We start from the raw sequence: 13,678 nt of genomic DNA on the forward strand, positions 1-13,678 counted from the left end.
AATTTCAGGTCTTAGGTTTAAGTCCTTAATCCCTCTTGAGTTGATTTTTGTGTAAGGTGAGAGAGGAAGATCCAGTTTCATTCTCCTACGTGTGGTTTGCCAATTATCCCAGCAACATTTGTTGAAAAGGGTGTCCTTTTCCCACTTTATGTTTTTGTTTGCTTTGTCGAAGATCACTTGGCTTAAGTATTTGGGTTTATTTCTGGGTTCTCTATTCTGTTCCATTGATTTATGTGCCTATTCTTATACCAGTACCACGGTATTTTGGTGACCATGGCCTTATAGTGCAGTTTGAAATCAGGTAGTGTGATGCCTCCAGATTTGTTCTTTTTGCTTAGATTTGCTTTGGCTGTGAGGTCTCTTTTTTGGTTTCACATGAATTTTAGAATTTTTTTTCTAACTCTGTGAAGAATAATGGTGGTATTTTCCTGGGGATTGTGTTGAATTTGTATTGCTTTCAGCAGTGTGGTCATTTTCACAATATTGATTCTACCCATCCATGAGCATGGGTTGTGTTTCCATTTGTTTGTGTCATCTTTGATTTCTCGTAGAAGTGTTTTGTAGTTTTCCTTGTAGAGTTATTTTGACTCCCTTGTTAGGTGTATTTCTAAGTATTTTATTTCTTTTTGCAGCTATTGTAAAAGGGGTTGAGTTCTTGATTTAATTCTCCACTTGGTCACTGTTGGTGTATAGAAGAGCTACTGATTTGTGTACGTTAATCTTGTGTCTGGAAACTTTGCTGAATTTTTTAAATCAGTTCTAGGAGCTTTCTGAATGAGTCCTTAGGATTCTCAAGGTAAATGATATTGTCAGCAAACAGGGACAATTTGACTTCCTCTTTACCGATTTGGATACTCTTAATGTCTTCTTATAGTCTGATTGCTCTGGCTAAGACTTCCAGTACTATGTTGAAGAGGAATGGTGAGAGTGGGCATCATTGTCTTATTCCCATCCTCAGGGGGAATACTTTCAACTTTTCCACACTCATTATTATGTTGGCAATGGGTTTGTCATAAATAGCTTTTGTTACATTAAGGTATTTCCCTTGTATGCCGATTTTACTGAGGGTTTTGATCATAAAGGGATGCTGGATTTTGTTGAATGCTTTTTCTGCGTCTATTGATATGATCATGTGATTTTTGCTTTTAATTCTGTTTATCTGGTGAATCACATTTATTGACTTGTGTATGTTAAACCAGCCCTGCATCCCTGGTATTAAACCCACTTGATTATGGTGAATTATCTTTTTGATATGTTGTTGGATTTGGTTAGCTAGTATTTTGTTAAGGATTTTAGCATCTATGTTAATCACGGATATAGGTCTGTAGTTTTTGTTTGTTTGTTTGTTTGTTTGTTTGTTTTTTTTTTTTTTTGGTTGTGTCCTTTCCTAGTTTTGGTATTAGGGTGGTGCTGGCTTCATAGAATGAATTAGGGAAGGTTTCTTCTTTCTCTATCACGTGGAATAGTGTCAAAAGGATTGGTACCAATTCTTATTTGAATGTTTGGTAGAATTCTGCTGTGAATCTGTCTGATCCTGGACTTTTTTTGTTGATAATTTTTAAATTACCATTTCAATCTTGCTGCTTGTTATTGGTCAGTTAAGGGTATCTAATTCTTCCTGATTTAAGCTAAGAGGGTTGTATTTTTCCAGGAATTTATAGAATACATTATTATTAACTATGGTTATCATGCTGCGCAATAGATCACTAAAACTTATTCTTCCTTTCTAACTAATGCTTTGTATCCTTTGGTCAAAATCTCCATTTTTCCTATATCCCATTCACTCTGTAGCCTCTGGTAACCACCATTCTACTCTCTGTTTCTATGAGGTTGACATTTTTAGATTTTACATGTAAGTAAGATCATGCAGTATTTGTCTTTATGTGTCCAGCTTATTTCACCTAGCATTATGTCCTCCAGGTTCATTCATGTCATCATAAATGACAGGATTTCCTTCTTTTTTTGGTAAACCTATGCTTTCATTTCCCTTGGAGAAGCAACAATATTTCATTCAATCGTTGTCAGATAACATACTTTGTGGGATTTCAGTATTTTGACTAATCTTGAGAGTTACTTTTGACCCAGTAATGTTCTTTCATATTTGATGTACCATAATTCTAAAAAGTAATGTATATCTTATAGCTGTAGTTTAGTATTTTATAAATTCCAGTAAGTTCAAATTTGCTGAGAGTGTTGATCACTATAGTGTTTCTGTTACTATTTTCTTTTGATCAGTTATTCTATCAATTCCTGAGAAAGACATACTAAAATTTGCACTTCTGCCTGTGGATTTCTTTTTCTCTCTAATTTTGTCAAATTTTGCATTTTATATTTTGAAGCTCTGTTATTCATCACATTTGATTGTTTTGTTGTTTTCATAAGTTAAATATTTTATTATTAAAAAATCTCCCTTCATATATCCACCAATAAATAAGCCTATTAAGACTTTGTTTTGAAGCCTACTCTCTTTGATATCCATATAGCAAATCCAGACTTTTAAAAATAGTCTTTATTTTTTAGAGCGGTTTTAGGTTCACATCAATATTGAGCAGAAGGTACAGAGTTCCTGTATACCCCCTGCTTCCTCACATGCAAGACCTTTATTATCAGCATCTGCCATCTGAGTGATACTTTCCTTACAATTGATAAAAATATTTACATTAAGATTTACTCTCTCTCTCTCTCTGTGTGTGTGTGTGTGTGTGTGTGTGTGTGTGTATGCACGTGTGTTTTTAGGATCTGGCTCTGGCTCTGTCACCCAGGCTGGAGGGCAGTGGCAAGATCTCCGCTCATTGCAGCCTGTGCTTCCCAGGCTCAAGCAATCCTCCCAACTCAGCCTCTTGAGTAGTTGAGACTACAGGCATGGGCCACCACACCTGGCTCATTTTTGTGAAGATAGGGTTTTGTCATGTTACTCAGACTGGTTTTGAACTCCTGGGTTCAAGCAACCTACCTGCCTCAGCCTACCAAAGTGCTGTGAGCCACTGGACCCAGACAGGATTTACTCTTGATATTATACATTCTATGAATTTGGACAAAAATGTGTGATGCCATGTATCCACCATTATAGTATTATACAGAGTCGTTTCACTGCTCTAAAATTCCTCTGTTCTCTGCTTGTAATCCCTCCAGCTCCCCAGTCCCTGTGTGTTAGTTCTTTTATTTTTCCAGCTTTATTGAGGTATAGTTGACAAAAATTATATGTTTAAAGTTCACAAAGTGATGTTTTGATATATGCATACATTATGAAATGATTACCACAATAAAGCTAATTAACATATCCATTAGCTCACATAGTCACAATTTTTTGAGGTGACAATATTTAAAATCTACTCTCAGTTAATTTTGAATATATATATATATATATATAGTACTATTAACTACAGTGACCATGCTATACACTAGATCTCCAGAACTTGTTCATCTTGCATAACTGAAACTTTGTACAATGCTTTGACCAATGTCTTCCCATTTCCCCTAACCCCTATCCTCTGACAATACCATCTTTCTGTCTGGTTCTAGGAGTTTGACTTTTTAAATTCCACATGTAAGTGACATCATGCAGTTTGTGTCTTTTTGTGCCTAGGTTATTTTATTTAACATAATATCCTCCAGGTTCATCCATGTTGTTGCAACCGAGAGGATTTTTTAAAATAAAAAACTGAATAGTGCCATTAGATATCTGTGTGTATGTGTGTATATATATATATATATATATATATACACACACACACACACACACACATATACAATATATACACATATATGTATATATAATATATAATCACATATAAATGGACACTATATATATATATATATATATATATATATATATATATATACCACATTTTCTTTACTTATCCATTGAAGGAAACTCAGTTTGTTTCCATATCTTGGCTGTTGTTAATAATGCTCAAATGAACATAAGAATGTAGACATCCCTTCAAGATTCCAATTTCAATTTCTTTGGTTATATACCCAAAGGTGGGACTACTGGATCATATAGTAGTTCTTTTTCTAGTTTTTTTTTCAGGAACTTCATACTGTATTCCACAATGAGACTGTCAATTTACATTCTCATCAACAATGTACAAGGGTGTCCTTTTCTCCATACCTTCGCCAACTCTTGTTATTTTTTTGTCATTTTGATAATTGCTATCCTAACAGGTGTGGTGATATTTTACTGTGGTTTTGATTTGAGTTTCCCTGATAGTTGGTAGTATTGAACATACTTTATTATGCCTATTGGCAATTTGTGTGTCTTTTTTTGAGAAATGTCCTTTGCCCATTTTTAATCATGTTATTTGTTTTCTTGCTATTGAGGTGTTTAAATTCCTAGTATATTTTAAATATTACACCCTCTCAGAAATATGTTTTTTTTTTTTTTTTTTTTTTTGGAAATGGAGTTTCACTCTTGTTATCCAGGCTGGAGTGCAATGGCGCAATCTTGGCTCACCGCAACCTCCGTCTCCTGGGCTCAAGCAATTCTCCTGCCTCAGCCTCCCGAGTAGCTGGGACTACAGGCGTGCACCACCATGCCAAGCTAATTTTTGTATTTTTAGTAGAGATGGGGTTTCACCATGTTGACCAGGATGGTCTCGATCTCTTGACCTCGTGATCCACCCGCCTCGGCCTCCCAAAGTGCTGGGATTACAGGCTTGAGCCACCGCGCCCGGCCAGAAATATGTTTTAAAAACATTTTCTTCCATTCCATAGTCTTTTTATTCTTCTGATAATTTCATTTGCTATGCAGAAGCTTTTTTATTTCATGTAGTCTCATTTGTCTATTTTTGCCTTTGTGTTGTGTCCTTTTGAGATAATAGCCAAGAGAGTATTTCCTGGAACGCTGTCAAGAAGACTTTTTTCCTATTTTTCTTCTTGGAATATTACAGTTTCAGACCTTACATTTAAGTCTATAATCCATTTTGAGTTCATTTTTGCATATGGTGTAAGGTAAGTGGCCAATTTTATTCTTCTACAAGTGGATGTACAGTTTTCCAAGCACCATTTATTAAGAGAAAATCCTTTCCCCATTGTGTGTTCTTGGCTACTTTGTTAAAGATCAATTGACTGTGAATATGTAGATTTATTTCTGGTCTTTCTATTCTGTTCCTTTGGTCTATTTGTCTACTTTTAGGCCAGTACCATTCTGTTTTGATTACTATAGCTTTGTGGTATATTTTGAAATTGGGTAGTGTGATGACTCCAGTTTTGTTCTTCTTCCCCAAGATTGCTTTGGCTATACAGAGTCTTTTGTGTTTTTGTGTTTTTATACAAGTTTTAGGATGTTCTATTTTCTTGAAAAAAAAAAAAAAAAAACAACACAACAACAACAACAACAAAAAAACGACATTGGGATTTTGATAGGAATTGCAAAATATTAATTCTTCCAAATCATGAGTATGGGGTATCTTTCCATTTATTTTGTCTTCTTTAATTTTTTCATCAATGTTTGATAATTTTCAGTGTCCAGATATTTCACCTCCTTAATTAAATTTACACCTAAGTATTTTTTTTCTATTGTAAATGGGATTATTTTCCTAATTTCTTTTTTCAGATAGTTTATTGTTAGTCTGTAGAAATATTAACTACTTTTGTCTGTTGGATTTGTTTTCTGCAACTTTACTGCATTGGCTTATTGGCTCTAAACAGTGGGCCTGGAGCCTGGGGCCATGGAGGTGGGTCTGGCACTGGAGTGTGCCTGGAGCCTAGGCTGTGGGGATCTTTCTGGAGACCAGGTACATGTGGAATGACCTGGCAGTGGGGAGGGCCTGGAGTCTGGGTTTGTAAGGGTTGACCTGGTGCCCAGGAATACTGGGGTAGTCCTGGTGCTGGGGTCTCTAGTGAAGTCACGTGCTCACTTCACTCTCCTTCCTGCATATTGAGAGCATCTCCAGATTGCACTGTACAGGCCTGAGGAAGAGTTGATGGAGTAATGTAAAACTGTTCTTCCTACCCACATCTATGCATCTTTTCTTATTTCTGTGCTCCACTTTCTATGCTCCAGGTGCTGTATCTATCATTTGGATTCCTTAGGATTTATAAAGATATTTTCATGTATGTATTGTTATTCAAACTGATGTTCTGAGAGGGGATAACTGCTGAAGCATATTCTGCCATCTTGCTGACTTTATGCCTCCTCAGCATTTTTATGCTTATTGCTGGCATAGTATTTTTTTCAAGCCTTTTACTTCCAGCCTACCTGTCTTAATATAAAGTGAAACCCTTGTAAATAGCATATAGTTTGGTCTTGCATTTTTATTCCATATTGAAAATTTATATCATTTAATTGGAGTATTTGATAGATTTACATTTAATATAATTATCGATATGGTTGGATCATTTACTGAGATCTATTATTTAATATTCATTTTCTATTTGGACAATCAGTTTCTTGTTTCGTTTTACTCTTTTCCTGTGTTAACTTGAGTTAATTAGATATTGGTTTAGAATTGCTTTCTAATTTGTCCATTGCTTTCAGCCATCTCACTTTGCATTAACTTTTAGTGAGTGCTCCAGTGATTGTATAAGATAACCTTAAATTTACTTCCTTCTTTTTGGTGGGTGAGAGGTGGGTAAGAACACTTAACATGAGATCTACCCACACAACAAATTTTTAAAGTGCACAATACAGTATTGTGAACTATAGTCACTATGTTGTACAGCAGATCTCTTGAACTTACTTATCTTGTAGAACTGAAACTTCATACCCATTGAACAACAACCAATTTCCCCCTTACCCCCAGGCCTTAGCAAACATCATTCTACTCTCTCCTTCTGTGAGTTTGACTATTTTAGATACCTTGCATGAGTAGAATCATTCAGTATGTGTCCTTCTGTGACTGGCTTATTTAACTTAGCATAATGTCCTCCAGGTTCATCTATGTTGTCACAAATAGCAGGATTTCCTTCTTTTTAAAAATGAAATAATATTCCATTGTATGTCTATATCACCTTTATCCATTCATTTATCATTGGACACTTAGGTTGCTTTCGTACTTTGGCTATTATGAATAATGCTACAACAAGCATGAGCATGCAGATGTCTCTTAGAGATCCCTATTCAATTATTTTGGATACATATCCAAAGATGGGATTGATGAATCATATGGTAGTTCTATTTCTAATTTTTTGAGGAATCTCCATAGTGTATTCCACAATAGCTGTACCAATTTACATTCCCACCAACAGCGCTCAAGGGCACCCTTTTCTCCAGAAATTTGCCAACACTTGTTTTCTCTTGTTGTTTTGATAATAGCCCTCCTAACAGATGTACTGTGATGTCTCATTGTGGTGTTGATTGGCATTTCCCTGATGATTAGAGGTGTTGACCATTTTTATTTTATTTATTTTTTTATACTTTAAGTTCTGGGATACATGTGTAGAATGTGCAGGTTTGTTACATAGGTATACATGTGCATGGTAGTTTTCTGCACACATCAACCCATCATCTACTTTAGGTATTTCTTCTAATGTTATCCCTCTCTAAGTCCCCCACCCCCAACAGATCCTGGTATGTGATATTCCCCTTCCTGTGTCCATGTGTTCTCTTTATTCAGCTCCCACTTATCAGTGAGAACATGCAATGTTTGGTTTTCTGTTCCTGTGTTAGTTTGCTGAGAATGATGGTTTCCAGTTGCACCCATGTCCCTCCAAAGGACAGGAACTCATCCTTTTTTATGGCTGCATAGTATTCCATGGTGTTTATGTGCCACATTTTCTTTATTTAGTCTATTATCGATGGGCATTTGGGTTGGTTCTAAGTCTTTGCTATTGTGGACAGTGCTGCAATAAACATACATGTGCATGTGTCTTTATAGTAGAATGATTTATAATCCTTTGGGTATATACCCAGTAATGGGATTGCTGGATCAAATGGTACTTCTGGTTTTAGATCCTTGAGGAATCATCATTTTTAAATACACCTGTTATACATTTTATGTCTTCTGTTAAGAAATGTCTATTCAGGTTTCACCTATTTTTAAATTGGATCATTTTCTTGCTACTGAGTTGTTTGAGTTCCTTATATATTTCAGATATTAATCCTTTATTGGATGTATGGTTTGGGAATATATATAAGAAATCATTGCCAAGAACAAAGTCAAAAGCTTTTCCTCCATGTTTTTTTTTGGAGTTTTGTAGTATCAGGTACTACAATTAGAACTTTAATACACTTTTAGTTAATTTTTGTGTATGATATATGAGACCAATTATATTTTTTTGCAAGTGGATATCCAGTTTTTCCAACACCAGTTGTTAAAGGGATTATTTTTCCCCATTGTGTGTTTTTGCCACTATTGTAGAAGATCACTTGATCATATATGTGTGGGTTTATGTTGGGTCCTCTTTTTTGTTCCATTGGTCTATCTGCCTGCATTTATGCTAGTACCATACTGTTTTAATTACTACAGCTTTGCAATATAGCTTGACATTATGAAGTGTGATGACTTTTGTTTTGTTCTCCTTGCTCATGATTGCTTTGTCTACTTGAGCTCTTTGTGGTGCCATATAAATTTTAGAAGTATTTTTTCTATTTCTGAAAGAAAAAAAAATTTTCCTGGGGATAGTATGGAATCTGTAGATTGCTTTGGTAGTATAGACACATTATCAATACTAATTATTCCAAATAATGAACTCAACATGTCTTTACATTTATATGTGTCTTCTTTATTTTTTATCAATGTCTTATAATTTTCATCATACAAATCTTTTTCCTCCCTAGTTATGTTTATTCTCAAGTATTGAATTTTTAGATGCTATTGTAAATGGGGTTGTTTTATTAATTTCCTTTTAGGATAATTTGTTGTTAGTTTATAGAAATGCAAGTAATTTTTGTATATTGATTTTGTATCCTGCAACTTTATTGAATTCATGTATTATTTCCAACAGGTTTTTTTTTTTTTTTTTTTTTTTTTTTGGTCTTTAGGTTTTTGATATATCACCTGTGAACAGAGATAATTTTATTTCTTCCTTTCTGGTTGGATGTATTTTATTTCTTTTTCTTGACTAATTTTCCTGACTAGGGCTTCTAGTCCTATGATGCATAGAAGTGGGGAGAAGGATAAACTTTGTGTTATTCCTCATCTTAAAGGAAAAACTTTCAGTTTTTCACCATTGCTTATAATGTTAGCTGTGGGCTTATCGTATATTGCCTTAATTATTTTGAGGTATAGTCCTTATATACCTAATTTATTGAGAGAAACCATCATTCTCAGCAAACTAACACAGGAACAGAAATCCAAACACCACATGTTCTCACTCTTAAGTGGGAGTTGAACAATGAGAACACATGGACACAGATAAGGGAATATCACACACTGGGTCCTGTCAGGGGGTGGGGAGCTAGGGGAGGGATAAAATTAGGAGAAACACCTAATGTAGATGATGGGGTGATGGGTGCAGCAAACCACCATAACATGTGTATACCTATGTAACAAACCTTTATGTTCTGCACATGTATCTCAGAACATAAAGTATAATAGTAATAAATATGTTGAATTTTGTCAAACTTTTTTTGCATCTAATGAGACAATCATGTGATTTTTATCTTTTATTCTGTTAATATGGTGTATCACATTTAGTAATTTCCACATGTTAAACCAACTTTTTATCTCAGAAATAAATACTATTTGGTCATGATGTACAATCGTTTTTAAAAATTTTTATTTTTTTTTAAGTTCTGGGGTACATGTGCAGGTTTGTTACATAGGTAAACGTGTGCCATGGTGGTTTGCTGCACCTATCAACCCACCACCTAGTTATAAAGCCCTGCATGCTTGAGCTCTTTTCCCTAATGCTCTCCCCACCTCTACCCTCCCGTGACAGGCCCCAGTGTGTGTTGTTCCCTTCCTTGTGTACATGTGTTCTCATTGTTCGACTCCCACTTATAAGTGAGAACATGAAGTTTTTCATTTTCTGTTTCTTTGTTAATTGCTGAGAATAATGGCTTCCAACATTATCTATGTCCCTGCAAAGGACATGTTTTCATTCTTTCTTATGGCTACCTAGTACTGCATGGTGTGTATGTACCACATTTTCTTTATCTTTATCCAGTCTACCATTCATGGGCACTTGGAGTGATTTCCTGTACTTGCTATTGTGAATAGTGCTGCAATGAACATACACATGCATATATGTTTATAATAGAATGATTTATATTCCTTTGGGTATATACCCAGTAATGGAATTGCTGAGTCAAATGGTATTTCTGCTTCCAGATCTTTGAGGAATTGCCATATTGTCTCCCACAATGGTTGGACTAATTTGCATTCCCACCAACAGTGTAAAAGTGTTCTGATTTCTCTGCAACCTCACCAACATTTGCTATTTTTGGACTTTTTTTAACAATCACCATTCTGACTGGCATGAGATAGCATCTCATCGTGGTTTTGATTTGAATTTCTCTAATGATCAATGATGTTGAGCTTTTTAAAATATGTTTGTTGGCTGCCTGTATGTCTTTCTTTGAGAAGTGTCTGTTTATGTTCTTTGCTCACTTTTTAATGGGCAAAGATTTTATTATGAAACCATTGAAAGCAATTGCAAAAAAGCAAAAATTGACAAATGGGATCTAATTAAACTAAAGAGTTTCTGCACAGCAAAAAAACTATCATAAGAGTAAACAGAGAACCTACAGAATGGGAGCAATTTTTTTGCAATCTATCCATCTGACAAAGATCTAATACCCAGAATGTGCAAGGAACTTAAGCAAATTTGTATAATTTTTTTTTGAGATGGAGTCTTGCTCTGTCACCCAGGCTGGAGTGCAGTGGTGTGATCTCGGCTAACTGCAACCTCTGCCTCATTGGTTCAAGCAATTCTCCTGTCTCAGCCTCCTGAGTAACCAGGACTGCAGTCAAATGCCACCACACCTGGCTAATTTATGTATTTTTAGTAGAGACAGGGTTTCACCATATTGGTCAGGCTGATCTCAAACTCCTGATCCCAGGTGATCCACCTGCCTTGAGCTCCCAAAGTGCTGGGATTACAGGCGTGACTCACCGTGCCCAGTCTGTATGATCCTTTTAGTGTGCTCTTTTAATTCAGGTTCTAATATTTTGTTGAAGATTTTCACATCTATATTAATCAGGGATCATTTTCCATAATTTTTTTTTCTTGTATTGTTCTTCTATGGCTTTGGTATTAGGGCAATACTGGTCTTCTAAAAGCATTTTGGAAGTATTTCCTCTGCTTTGATTTTTTGGAACAGTCTGAGAAGGATTAGTGTTAATTCTTTAAATATTTGGTAGAATTCATCAGTGAACCCACCAGGTTATGGGCTTTGCTGTGTTGGGTTGTTTTTGATAACTAATTCAATCCTCTTACTTGTTAATTTTCTGTTCATGTTTTCTATTTATTTATGATTCATTCTTAGTACATGTTATAATTCTAGGAAATTAGCCATTTCTCCTAAGTGATTCTATTTATTGGTATATAATTGTTCATAGTAGTCTCTTCTGATCCTTTGTATATCTGTGGTATTATTTGTAATGTCCCCTCCTTTATTTTCTCTTTGTTTTTTAGTTTTTCCTGTTAATGTTTTGTCAATTTCATCTATCTTTTAAAAAAGATGCAACTGTTAGTTTCATTGATTTTTAAATTTTTTTTGTATTTTCTTCATTAATTCTGCCCTAATCTTTATTATTTCTAAAGTTAGGTGGTTTATTTTTGTTTTTGTTTTTAATGTAAGCATTTATTGCTATTTACTTTTCTTTCTCTACTGCTTTTGCTGCATCAGATCTCATGAGCCTTATTCACTATCACAAGAATAGCACAAAAAAGACCAGCCCCCATGATTCTGAGGCCTTCCCAGCTATGCAGAACTGTGAGTCCAATTAAACCCCTTTTTCTTCCCAGTCTCAGCTATGTCTTTATCAGCAGCATGAAAACAGACTAATACAATAGGGAAGAACTTGCTATTGCCATTTTGATATTGTTTTGAAGGGTTTTTTTTTAAATTCCTTTTGTTTATTCTTGTCATTTTTTATTGATTTTTTAAAAATAGTGATATCCTTAGGTTCTGTTCTCTTTTTCTTTTGTGTGTTTTCAATAGATATTTTTATTTGAGGTTACCACGAGGCTCACATAAAATATCCTCTGGTTGTAATAGTTTATTTTATGCTGAAAACAACTTAACTGCAATTACATACAAAACTCTACACTTTTAATTCTCCCCTCCCTACTTTATGTCATTGATATCACAATCTACATTTTTTGTATTTTGTATCCATTAACTCACTTTTGTAGTTATTATTATTAATACTTTTATTTTTTAACTTTTATACCGAAAGTAATTTAAAACCAATCATTACAATATTACAGTATTCTGTATCTTTCTACATATTTAGGCTTGCCAGTACGTTTTAGATTTTCATATGCTTTTGTGTTGCTGCTTAGCATCCTTTCATTGCAACTTGAGAAACTCCCTTTATCATTTCTTCCAAGACAAGTCTAGTGCTTCTGGGATCCCTCAGCTTTTGTTTGTTATCTCTCCTTGAATGTTTTTCCAAATTTTTTGTTGTGATAAAATATACATATAACTTACCATATTAACTAATTTTTAGTGGTATTAAATGCATTTATAATGTTGTGCAACCATCACCACTATCTATCTCCATTATTGTTTTCATCTTGTAAAAAAGGAACTCCATACACCGTAAACAGTAAGTCTCCATTCCTTCCTGTTCCCAGCCTCTGGCAACCACCATAAGGCACTAGTCTCTAAGGCAGTGAACTGAAAAACCTGAAATATTAGATGCATGCTTTACTCTCCCTTTTTCCTGAGAGAGAAATCATGGGCCAAGATGATCTCACTTGGTGCCAAATTTTGCTGGTTTGGGGGAGGGGCTGACATGGGAAAAGTGAAATTGCTGTTTTAAACTGTTTCAATGGAACTGTTCTAGTGTTTTGTGCTCATCTAGGATAGTTAACATCTTTACTAGATTCTGGAAATCTCTTGAAGGTATTTTGATTCATATATTTTTGTTAAATATGAGTTTCTGTAAGGAGGTGAGAGTTGGGGGTGGGGCTTATTATTCCATCATCTTGCTCCTCCATGCATCTCCACTCCACTTCTCCATGCATCTTTATCTTTTCAAAGTCTACTAAAATTTAATATTGTATTGCCTCACATAAAGTTTAAGGACCTTGTCAATGTCTAGACTGGTTTGTCACTATGCCCTCTTTCATATTATAGTTTTCATGCACATTATGTCTATGTATCCTATACACTGTACATTATAATGTTATAATTTTCCTTTATATTCTCATATCTGTATCAAATAAAGAGCAAAATTTTTTAATATTTATCCACATACTACCATTCCTGATGCTAGTTATTCCTTCCTAAAGATCCAGCTTTTCATCTGGTATCACTTTCCTTCAGACTCAAGAATTTCCTTTAGTATTTTTTATAGTATGAACGTGCTGATAACAAATTGTCCTAATGTTCACTTACATGAAAATGTCAGTGTTTGCCTTTATTAATAAGGGATATTTTTGGTAAATGTAAAATTCTATATTGATAGAATTTTAACAGAAATTGAGCACTTTAAAGATGTCTTTTTTTTTCTTATGAAGAATCACAGGTCAATTTTATTCTGTTCCTTCATTACGCATTTTTTCTCTGTAATGCTTTCAAGGTTTTCTATTTAAATTTGTTTTTCAAGTAGTTTGACTA

The sequence above is a fragment of the Saimiri boliviensis genome, chromosome X (assembly GCF_048565385.1).
Source record: "Saimiri boliviensis isolate mSaiBol1 chromosome X, mSaiBol1.pri, whole genome shotgun sequence".
Classification (NCBI taxonomy): domain Eukaryota; kingdom Metazoa; phylum Chordata; class Mammalia; order Primates; family Cebidae; genus Saimiri; species Saimiri boliviensis.